The sequence below is a fragment of the Amblyomma mixtum genome, chromosome 1, assembly GCF_055824585.1.
Source record: "Amblyomma mixtum isolate Tamu chromosome 1, ASM5582458v1, whole genome shotgun sequence".
In the NCBI taxonomy this organism is placed as follows: domain Eukaryota; kingdom Metazoa; phylum Arthropoda; class Arachnida; order Ixodida; family Ixodidae; genus Amblyomma; species Amblyomma mixtum.
The window spans coordinates 162,812,344-162,824,883 of NC_143012.1; positions in this window are offsets into that span (position 1 = coordinate 162,812,344).

Consider the following 12,540-nt stretch of genomic DNA (forward strand, 5'->3'; position numbering starts at 1 on the left):
GAAGGCCTGAAGGCCACTGAAGGCCTTAGATAGTAACAAAAAAAAAATGGCAATGTGGTATGGCTGCGTTTGACTGCCTGCCAAATCCAAAGCGGAGCGGCACCGCGTGTTTCCGCCATTTGTAGAAGCAATTGCTTAAAGAAGTAGCGCTCCTTTCTCGCCGACCGAACAGTGATTCATCGATTTCGCTCACCAAGCAGGAAAACTCTGCCGAGAACGAAACATCATCCACGTCGCCGCTCGCTGTACGCTCTTGCAAGGCTGAGTGCCATAAGCCGCGTTTACATGAATGCGACAGAAGTCGACTGCAGGCCACTTTTTGAGGGAAAGTTGAAAAACGTCGAGGAGGAGAGCAAAGGATGAGTCTCGCTTTTCTTTCTCAAAACCTGCTCTTTCCCTCAAAAAGTGGTCTGGAGTCGACTTCTGTCGCATTCATGTAAACGCGGTTATACACAACAGCTGTGTCGCACGAGGGAGGTCTTTCACGCCGAGAGCCGCGGTCTCGCATGCGTAATTAGACGAACTGGGACGAAATTTTAGACATGCGTATCTCAGGGCACAGGGGTGCTTCTAGAACTGTACCAAATGGATGAGCTCTGAAAAGCAAATGCCTCCAAGTTCTCCATATAAATATGCATGCTTACATCATGCAATAAAAAGTTAATGGTTTTTAGCTAACTACTGAGTTTATGCGGTCAATTATTACCCCAATTTGTGTCCACCTGGCCGCAGTGCCAACGAGCAAAAGCGGCGTTTCGCATTTTTTAAAAAGATCAGTAAGGACTAACCTTGAACACCCTGTATAAACAGGGCTTGAACAGTGTGTACTGCAGTGCTAATAATTGGTCGCAAACCAAGAAGGTGAAACTGCGCCTAGGGACGAGAATACCACAACTGAACAACTGCTTCCTGAAGCAGTGGCGGTGTCTGTTATTTGCTGTCGTCCTTGCTCCATTGCTTTGTTTTACCAGCTCCAGAGGATTCATTTTTAAGTCTGCTGTTTTAAAGGGATGATATTAGGTAAAGCCGACTATTAGTTTTCAGCCACGAAACTTCTGTGCCATACATCACATCATTCTATTCAACTCGCGTATTTTGCAAATAAGTTTGCTACTTGTCTTAGGTAGTTAAGCAACAATGATATGGTGCTTGTGGAATTACCACAACTAAAAAAATTTGCCACATTTTCCTGTACATAGCCATGCCTCGTTAATATCTACCATGTGACGAGTCGAATTATCGACAGTTTTTCCGGGGTAGAAACTTTTTTAAAGCATGTGCGTCTTTTTTACGCGGAAACTTTCTGGAAGTTTTGGCAAAGGACCGGGTAAAATGCACAAAACGCATTGGGACCTGCATATTTTTGTCGTGTAATATGAACTGCAATGCGAACATCTCAACTGTGGTGATGATAGTAACACACAGCGTAATGGCTGTTAAAGTGTTTGGATTTGAGTAGTGAAGTAAAATAGAAACTGAATCATATGGCTGTTGCATTCTGGAAATTGCGTCATACCACTTGTAGCATAGGGTGCAGTTTTTGTTAAACCATGTACTGCCAGGCACGCCGACCCTCTCTGCTCACACTTTGATTTACAAAGCACTTGTCTTTCTGGTATCTTGACTTGGCTTGGCTTATTCGGGTTTAACGTCCACAAGCAACTCAGGCTATGAGAGACGCCGTAGTGAAGGGCTCCGGAAATTTCGACCACCTGGGGTTCTTTAACGTGCCTGAAAGGCTCGGCGACTCATTTACTGGCGCAGATTGTTGACTGTACAAAATTAAATTTAAGCGCTCGTTTGCAGTATCACCTTTTTGTTATAACGTCACAGATGTCTACTTGCAACTCGGTGTTAATGTTTTTTAAACAGAGCACGTGGCGAGGAAAAACGAAAACTACTCTAGTTCATGTCGGGCAGGAAGAGAACCTAGCGCAAAGCAGCGAATCTGCAAACACAGCCCGAGCAGTAAGGAAACGAGATCAAATTAAACGTGCTCTCTGCCGCGGCAGGTCTATGGCTGCACCGGCACTGCAGGAATTTCAGAAATGGCTCAATGTCAGCATTGCACAGACAACCTGTCAGCACTGCACAGGCAACTACCGTGCAATAGCGCAAAGACGATTTTGAAAAATAAATATAACGCTCGTTAATGAGGTGTTGCAATATGCACAGAAATACGACAGGCATAAACAGATAAGTTGGTCAAATGTTTAGGGGTCAAATGTTTAGGTATAGCTTTCCTTTGTAGCCGTATGGCTGCGCTCGGGTGGATGCCAATGAGTAATTACTCCCTTATTATAAACAGATAAGTGTCCCAAGAAACCTAAGATGATCATTGTGGATGTGCACACAAGCATCTACGTTCAAGCAAACCAGTTTAGGCATGCAGCAAAATCAAGGAGGACTAAGGAAACTTAGGAAGCGTTCTACATTTCTGACAAATACAATGTTCCCATAGGCCCACCGTCGCCTCCACCCGGCAGTCAAATAATGTTAATTACAGGCAGTCGCAGGTAAATTAAAGCAGCAGATGCATATGTGCGTGTGCATTGATAACAGATGTTTCCAAACGCTCCGAGAATGTCTTAAACGAGCTGGCGCAGCTTACTAAGGAAGCGCTGCTTGAAAACTGTTCGACATCTATAAGGTCGAATGGTCGAGCAGCCCGACGAAAGTAGTGTAGTGAAAGCGAAAACAATTATGGGATCAGATGCCGATTCAACGAGTGCAGTTTCTCTCCCGCCTGTCATATCTCACGGACCACTTCAAGACATGCATTTTGCCAATGGCCACGGCAACCACAATAATTACTCAATATTACTGAGCATTTTTTAAAAATCCAACTTGAACCCGTGCTGCTAACCAAACTTAAATTTTAATCCGAGCCGTTTAACAGAAATGCTTTTCTTCGTTTTTAATCACGACTCCCTATTACGGAAAGCTCGGTCTATGGACAGTCTTTGTCAAAAGTTTGGAGCCCACCGTGAAGGGCTGCGGAGCGGCTGCGGGGCCGATAGGCGGCGCTCCTGTCAGCCAAACGCGCTTGCTGCGAGAGTATAGAGAGTGAGGGAAACAGCCTCTCTTTCTCTCGCGTGGGTAAGGGAAAGGGAGCCGCGCCGGCTTCGTGCAAGTTAGTGCGGCGTTCGCGTTGTCGCTCCCTTCAACGTAACTCTGCACGAGGGGCGCTTCCATCTTGGCAAAGTGCAGTGTCACTCACCGGTTGCTGCGGCGCGCGCTGCGCCAAGCTGCTGCGGCCTCTCAGCCGTAACTCCTTAACTCTTTCGCTACCGCGCCATAGGCCATCGATCGCATATGATCGATTTAAATCGCCCGCGCAAAAAAGCTCATTTTGGAGAGTCGTGTACATGCTCCGCCATCTAGCTAGCGAGCTCAACAACTGCTCTTTTGATTGCAGCCTTGGTTTCAGTTTTTTGACCTGAGGGGGTGCCGTGAAAAATAAAACTTTGAACGGCCGCAGCGGCGTCAGCCGGAAAAAATGGCGTCCGCGTCGCCGCGCGCTCCTCGAAAACAAAAGCTGACACCGAGTACGTCGGCCGGTTTCGGTTTCGTTTTTTGCGACGAAAGCAGCGGTTATTAGTCGGGCAACAATGTACAAACGTTGGATTTCGGTTTCGACAGCGAGACTTCGCCTCGGGAGCCTGGAACGTCACCGCGTACTTGCATGCAAGTTCTGTTTTCGTTCGCTGTGGGGTTTTCTGCGGTTCATACGGTTTGTAATTGATGAGAGTGGTTTATTTTTGTGCTTCAGGGTCTTGACAACGTATGGCGAAGGCAGTTTGCCAAATGCTCAAGGTCGCGTTATGTTTTTCAACCAAGACGACAGCTAGGTGTCCATATCGGCACATCGCTGCGGAGCGGCGCTCGGAGATTAGCTCGACCTCTGAACTTTTTTTTTGATGCTCTTCACGGCGGAAATGATGAAGATCGTGTGCGTAAACACTAATAAGTATGCATGGATGAAGATTTTCAGCAAGTTCGGCGTGACGGCTCATGGGAAGACTTGAATCTGTTGGAGATGCTGATGTTCATTGGAATCATCATACACATTGGAATTGTTGACCTGCCGCGACTTTATTTCTACTGAATTACCAGAATAATCTATTCTGGCCCTCTGCCATCAAAAATCATTTCTCGAAATTGGTTTTTCGCTTTTTTCGTTTGTTTTTTTGCACGTAACGGACCCGGATGATTCAGTGGCGGCAGCATCTATTGGCAAGACTTGGAAAGTGTCCTGGCTTTCGAACCACATCGCTAAAACTTATTTCATTGATTCTGATGTTTTAGAGCTTGCCTAAAATGCCAAATTTTATCAGCTGGCTTTCAGGGAGCAGCTCATTCAAGAAATTTTCGGGTATGATGAGGGAAATGAAGTCCACGCCCCCAATCCTCCCATAGAATCCATTGAACACCAACCGAAAAAAATTAAAAAAAGAAGAAACTGCAAGCTCGGCTATCAGAGAACAAGGAAGGAACAAAGATAAAACCTTATGTGAAGCACCTGTCAGTCTACCTCTGCTTCACATCTTCACCCCTGATTGCTCTTCACAGTGGCACCACAGTCATGACCCCTGACTTGACAGGCCATGGAAAGTGCAGTAAATTTTTTCTCATAGCTGAAACTGTGAATAATGACAGCTATAAACATGTGCAACAGTTTGTATATTCCAGTTTTCCTCTAATCAAGTTCTGGCTTAGTGCAGCCGGTAATTTTTGTTTTTGCTATATACTTTTTTGTGTTTTTAGCAAATTTCACAAATAAATGTTCATTTACTTTCACACACACGACTCTTCTGTTTGTTTCATTCAGAAGTGTAACTAATAAGCTACAATTTCATGCATTGCAATATGTGCTGGGTGTATTAGTTCTTGTGAAAAAAAATTTTCTTTCCGTACACTCCAAATCGTCCATTTTTCTGCGGTAGCGAAAGAGTTAAAAGGGTTCTACCTTGCAAGGGCCCAACCGTAAAGAAACCGACACCATCTTAGCATGATCAGCTTGTGAAAAAAAAAAAAATAAATGAACAGCCTTAAGCCGGCTTCGTGCTTTGAAACGTGGGACGCCCGGGAGTTTTTACGCTCGTTATCGGCGATTTGTGCTTGTTTTGAGCCGTAAGCTGCAACGAACTTACTGTTAGATTTTATGTATAGTTTCGTAGCGACACACTGCCAAGGGCACTGTGTGCAGCTCACTTTTGGAGCTTAGCCCGACCATGGCAAGAGCGCTACTAAGGGCGTTCGACAGTTTCGACTATGATGCCTTGTGAGCACGAATCTCTATCCAGGCCTCCTGCTCCTCGCGAAAATTAGGACGTCAATCGGCCGTTTATGCACCTCGCTGTCTGCATTTCATTTAAGGGCTTCTCTCTCTGTCCGCCAAATAGATAGGTAGCGAAGCCGGGTTGTTGCGCGTGCATTTTGAGACGCAGTTAAACTTTTAGGCTATGTTAGGCTGGCTGACAAGTGGGAAGCATCGGCAACAGCGCGTTTGTCCAGAAAGTGGCGTTCATCGCTTCGAAATAACCTATCTGAAGCTGCACCAGTGCCTGCCTCCAAATGTATGTCTACATGATAAAATTAAATAAATATTGTGGTCGCAAAAGCCAGCTTACCGTGCCCCGGCTGTAGTTTCGTGTTTGAACTTAGTACTATTAAGTGGTCACTATTCTATTTATGCTACGGCTGATTCAAGCGTCTCCGAGGCGGCGGCGCTCGACACAGCATTGTCGAATTCGTCGCGTTTTCCGGGTGAACAGGCCTTGTGCACGTGTCCTCAAGATAACAATTACTGAGGTTTTCCGGAACAGAAAGGCGAGAAACAAAACGCACGCGCGCATCGGCAAAGGAAGCGAGCGTTGTTACGCAAGTCAGCTGCATGGAGGCAGCCGATTCTGACCGATTAAGCCAGATGAACACATACGTGGATTCCGATATTTTTTGCGCTCCCGTACAAAGTTCATGTGCCTGTCAGCCCTCCAGGCCAGTCTGGAACGCCGGCCGATTACACTGCATGTCAAACGTCATTATTATGTGCAGTCGCTAATACACCAGCGCGGTGGGGTGACGACGTCTTGTCTTTCCCCAAAGAGAGAGCGTGGTTCTTTCAGCCGCGTGTACTGAAAATCAGTACAGTGTTTCGTCGCTACCGTGCCAGCTTCAAACTTTCCGGCTGCCGCGCAAGGCATACTAGATTGCATCGGAACGATCTTGAGCTTTACCCGCGCGCATGATCGTTTGCGGCCTTGTAAACTCGTTACCAGCTCATTTCTTGAACAGGATCTATCAATTAATTGGAAACGCGTGGTCTAATAAAAAAATTGTTTGGACAATTGTTGACTAGTCGGGGTAAAGCCCCAATTCACACTCTTGGCTACCCGTTGAGTCAACAAAAAAAAAAGGTTTGAATGGATACTTTGAGGTGTTTAACGTCCCAGAGCAACTCAACCTATGGGGGATGACCTTGTGGAGGGCTACGGATAATTTCGATCTCCTGGGGTTTTTTAACGTGCACTGACGTGGCACAGCACACGGACCTGAAGCACATTGTCTGCATCGAAACGCGATCTCCTGGGGTTTTTTAACGTGCACTGACGTGGCACAGCACACGGACCTGAAGCATATTGTCTGCATCGAAACGCGACTGTCGCGGCCGGTACCGAAGCTATACGCGTGCTCGATCAGCAGCCGAGAACCGCAACCACTGAGCCACCGCGGCGGCATGAGTTGAGAATAAATATTGCTACTTTAGGGAGTGTGCATAAAATTTAAGAATATCTATCCCGAATGCATGTCTAATATGGCAGGGCGATCTGCGTCGTATTGGCTTCTTGAGTGTCAAGAATTTCTGGCCACAGGTACTCAACCTCAGTGCATAAAACCGCTATAATAAAAGAGTGCCCGAAATTTTTTGGCAATACAGCACGTTATAGCTCGATCCGCATAGGTCAAGACCATGATCGATATGCGCATATTGCAGGTCTGCGACAGCTTCGCATTATTCGGAAGGTCGAGTGATGTCAGATGTGACACTCTCCTTCACGTGCATATAATTTTCCTGAAATAAGGGAAATTTTGGTGGTCGCGTTTTCTACATGGTGCGCTCTACCACATATATTTCCTTGGAAAAGCATAACGAGATCCTACTTTGAAACAGTCGCAATAATTATTCCCATTATGTGCATCCTAAGCGAATTTTTAGCGGTCCTGCTAGGAGCAGTGCAACTATTATCCTCGAACTGCCCATACTTTTCTGTGCGACGCCTAATCACCTTCCCAAAGATGCAACTGCGACAATTTCCCGTTAAAACTGCTAGCAGAACACTGCGGTACACAACTATTTGCCTTCGTTTTATTTACCGTTGCTAAAGGATCCTAGTAATAATACATGCTGGAGTGCTAATTGGTGCATAGTATCAAAAAAGGCGAAGCGCAAGAAAGGTTGCACACAAATGAGAAAGACAAAACATGGCCATGTAGTTGGACGTCTGGTCCCTCTCCCATGTTGGATTCTTTTTCGCACTCGTGTTATTTTAAAGCTAAAGGGGCCTTTGGCTGCATTGCGACTTTTAAGAATGCAGCGCATACATCATCGAAGTGCAAGAAGGTTCAACCCACATCACCGCGGCCGGTCGCGATGCGAAAGAACGCGGATGGTGATACGTTATCGTTTTTGCAGCAGAGTAGCAAGATAGCAAACTCGTTCGCCGTTTTTGTGATTGGTTCAGTCTATTCCAGTGGTCCAAGGGGAGCGAACACTAGCAGGCAAAATAAATCAGATTTTCTTCTGCCTCGTGTAAGCGTGCATGATGCCACGGCATATTGACAGAGAGACAAGGCTACGAATAATTGCTCTCCTAATAGCCGGAACAAGCCGGCGGGCTATTGCTTCACACGTGGGATGCGCAAAGAAGACTGTCGACCGGATAGTTTGGGCATATAGAGATGAGCGCCGCGTCGAGGATGATGCGAGAGAAGGGAGGCCGCTAGAAACCACTTTAGAAGATCTTTCTATTGTCGCTGCCGTTAACTCTGAACCGTCACTGACGCTCGCAGAAATTAAGCGGGAGATTTCGCTTCGGGTATTCCTTTGCACTATTCGGCGACGACTAAATGCTGCTGGACTTCGCTGCAGGATTGCCTGTCAAAGGCCGCGCCTGAATGAAAGCGAGAAAGAAGCCCGGCTGAACTTTGCTCAGGAGCACATATCTTGGGGAGAAGACGAGTGGAGCCTGGTTGCATTCAAGCGACGAGTCAACATTTGTACCCCGTTGGGACCAGCAGCGTAGAGTCTGGAGGCTTCTTGGTACAAGGTGATTACAGTATTCTTCTTGTGAATGCGATGAGCTAGTATAACGGCGGTTAAAATGCTCGTTTAATTGTTCCAAATAACAGCCTTGCGAAAGATGAACGTGACTCGCGCAAAACGTTTTGCGCACTCCGGCTCGAAGCAGGGGTGCAAATTGTGAATATTCTGTTATGAATACTTTGGATGTAAATTTTCGTATTCAGCGTCATGCACCCATGTTGCGCGCAGATTTATCTTCGAGATAGCGGCTTACGGGGAACCTCCAATGTATCCAACAGTGTTTGCGAATGAGCGTCAACTGATATTTAAAAAAAAAAGAGTGGGCGCGTTGACTTGGTGGGCATGGAGTTCGCCGACTGAGCCTGAAGTCAGCGGATGTTGTCGCACATAAGTTAATGCCAAAAGCGAAACGGCTCGTAAGCCCTGAGTTGTCAGCGCACATTAGGTTTTAGCATTGCGGGGATGTATTAGTGTACACGTCTGCCGGACGCCACATGCGCAGTGGCATGGCTCACGCGTGGCCACTGCGCGTCCACAGCAATTGAACCTCACGTAGTCCATGCAGTCTAGAGCCCTCTACTAAGGTGTCTCTCATTATAAATGCGCTTCTCTATTACTTTTCACATACGACCCAGAGTATATTCAGCAGGTCGCTGGAAGTGGACGATGCTCCATAAGTGTTTCGGGAGCAATCACCGCCCACGGCCTTGGTCCGCTGCACAAGATTGGGAAAACTATGACAGCGGACAAGGACTCCGACATAATTCAACATGTCCTCTTACCTTTCCTACTGGATGGTCCGTTCGAGGGCGGCGTCTTCATATTCCAGCATGACAGGAGCCCAGTACGCACGGCCAAGTATTTTCTTCTTTTAATGAATTTGTAACCTACCCTACCTTTTAGCGGCCAAGAAGAGTCGTTGACATTTTTCAGTTTCAGTTTATTTCCCACAACAAGTACAGGGCATGCCCGAGGTGTGGCGGGGGTGACGGGATAAAAGCTGCGTCAAGGGCAGCTTGACTGGCCCCGTCTCCCCGAACAACATGGCAGCAAGCACGACAGTTCAGGACATAAAATATATATGATGGGAGGAATAACAAGGAACAAAGGGAAAAAAATATACCAACAAGATAAGTGCAGAAACAGTGAATGAGTGCATTAGTTAAAAAATACAATCAAATCTTACAGTACAGGTTAGTTAAAAATGTCGAATAATTTTTTCTTGGTTAGAACCCGCAGCTGCTCTTCCGTTAGCTTATATTTGTTTAGTGTACCAGGCAGCCTGTTTCGAAGCATCTGGAGACCGTAGTTAGTACGTGGTCGAGGAGCGTGCCAATGTTCATGGTGGCGGGTGGAGCGAGATGACATGTTAATCTGCAAGTTTGCAACGGCTCGTAATGTTGTTATATTTTTATGGATTTCAGATTTCAAAGATGCCAGCAACTGGCGCTCATAAAGCATAGAAATTTTAGTAATCTTGTATTTAAGGAATAGGTCGGAAGTGTGGGCATTATATGGAGAGTTTGAAATGGCTCTAATTGCATTTTTTTGTAATGTAGCCAATCTATTTAGTGATTTCTTGGTGCCATTACCCCAATCCAGATGACAATATAATAGATGAGGTGCATAAAGCGTGTTATAGAGCATTAGTTTTTGGGGGACCGGTAAAAAATGTACTTTTCTCAATATACCTAATGCTTTGCACAGTTTAGTTTGTATGTTTGCGGCGTGAAAATCCCATAGCATGTTTTCATCAAAAACGACACCCAGGGATTTTGCTGATGAAGAAAATTCTATTTCAGTCTTATCGAACTTCAGTGGATTAATGCGAACATTTGTTTGTTTAGCTTGAAAGAGAACTGCTTTTGTTTTGGAAAAGTTTATTTTTAGGTTATTAGCGCTTGACCATTTACATAGTTTGCCCAAGAATAGGTTGGCGGATTTGACAAGGTCATTTGCATTGCTTCCTGTAAAAAATGTACTGGTGTCGTCGGCGTATATAACATAATTTATGGTGCTATCTAGAGATACAAGGTCATTGATGTAAGCATTGAAAAACAGTGGGCCGAGAATACTCCCCTCAGGTACGCCATGCTTATTTTTTTGTAATGAGGACATTTCATTTCCTATACATATTGCTTGATGTCGATTTGTCAAGTAACTTTGAACCAAATTAAAAGATATACCACGAACACCATAGCAAGACAGTTTCTCTAGTAGGATATTATGATTGATTCTGTCAAACGCCTTGGAGAAATCCACAAATAGACCTAGTGTTAGTTGCTTCCTTTCAATATTATCTAAAATTAATTCTTTTTGGTGAAGTAGAGCTGTCTCAGTAGATCTACCAGTCCGGAAGCCATATTACGATGATGTAATAACAGAGTTAGCATCAAAGAAGCCAGTGAGTCTTATAAAGATGATTTTCTCGAGTGGTTTTGAAAATATTGGTAATATTGATATTGGCCTATAATTTCCTAAGCTATCTTTTTCTCCACTTTTGTACACTACTGTCACTTTAGCAGTCTTTAGTTGCTCTGGAAATGCACCGGTATACAAAACTAGGTTGTAAATATAGGTTAGGTATGGGGCAATAAGGTCAATGACAAAGCTAACCGGCTGCATTTTTATTCCATCTATATCCTCGCATTTGCTTCTCTTCAAAGCATGGAATGAATTCAGGACTTCACACTCGTCAGTAGGATTAAAAAAAAACGGAATGTTGTAATGGGGCAGATAGATATCGCTGGGCGTCGTTGTAAGGACTCTCGACTAATGAGAGAAAATAATCATTGAATTTTTCTGCTAGAGCTTTTCGCTCGTACTGTTGGCCATCTAGTTTTAATTTCAAAGTTCTTGTCTGATGCCTGTAAGGTAGAATTGAACTCAGTTTCTTCCATGCTTGTCTAGAATCCGTAATTCCGTCAAAGAGATGTGCATAACAGTCGCGTTTTGCACGCTTCAAACACTTATTTAACAAGTTCCGGTATTTTCTAAAATCTTCTAGAACTTCAGGGTCACGACTCTCAAGAAAATTGTGATACATCCTTGTTTTAACCGTTATCATTTTTAGTAATTTATTAGTCATCCAGGGCTTTCGTGCACGTTTGGGTTTCTTTACTACTTTATATGGAAAATGTTTCTTGTATATTGAAGAAAACAGTGAAATAAAATGGTCATATGCGTCATTGGGCGAAGAGTAACATCCCCAGTAGCACAAACGGGGCTCGGAATTGCGGCCCTCGTGGGCCCCACACGGGCAGCCCATGGGGGCCCGATGTGGGATATGTGCGGGATTTGCAACTCGGCATCGCGCGGGACCCACAGGGGCAGCCCAGTGGGCTTGCTACATAGGACCAGCAGGGGACCCCTATGGTCTGCATGCATAAAAACGATACAGGGGGCTTTCCTCGGTCCTTTGTGGGACCCATAGGGGCAGTAATGGGCTTCTCAGAGGGGACCTCCAGGGGGGCTTAGGCGGCAGTGCAGCGGGGACCCACACGGGCTAGCCCAAGTCCGGCCCACATGGTCTAGCCCAAGTCCGGCCAACGTGGGCTAGCCCAAGTCCGGCCCACATGGTCTAGCCCAAGTCCGTCCCACGTGGGCTGGCCCAAGTTCGGCCCACAGGCAAACACACATAGACCAAGAAAGAGACAGGACACACACCAGCGCTGAATTCAGCGCTGGTGTGTGTGTCCACTCTCTTTCTTGGTCTTGGTTTGTTCGCGCTGTTGAACCATCATTATGAATATACACTAATTAGCCCAATCTGGACTTCATCCACAGGCAAAACAGTCCAATTTTGCTTCTCAACCGGTTTTCCTCGGGTGATGGCTCCCCCTCCCAATTTCTTCTCCTTGTTAGAGACACCTCGGTGCGCGCTATCTTTTCCCCATTGAACAAGAAACGCGAGCTGTGATGCATTCCGGGAAAGGTCTAGTATTGGACAGTCGCAGGTATTAAGCGACAGCGTAAGCAGCTCGTTCAGGTGAAATCCCGGCTCCGCCCGTCGGAAAAACCCCCCCAATTCCTGTAAATAGAAAAAGAAAATAGCCCCACTGCGCCAGGTGGGCAAGTAACGCGTATGCCACGAAGGTTTTTGTTTGTTCTCTATTCCCGTAGGCCACGAAGGGTAATTGCTTCAGGCGTGTTTGAACGACACCCATTGGCTTAGTAACCTGTGTTTGGGATGTGTTCTGGTCTGACAGTAGTGG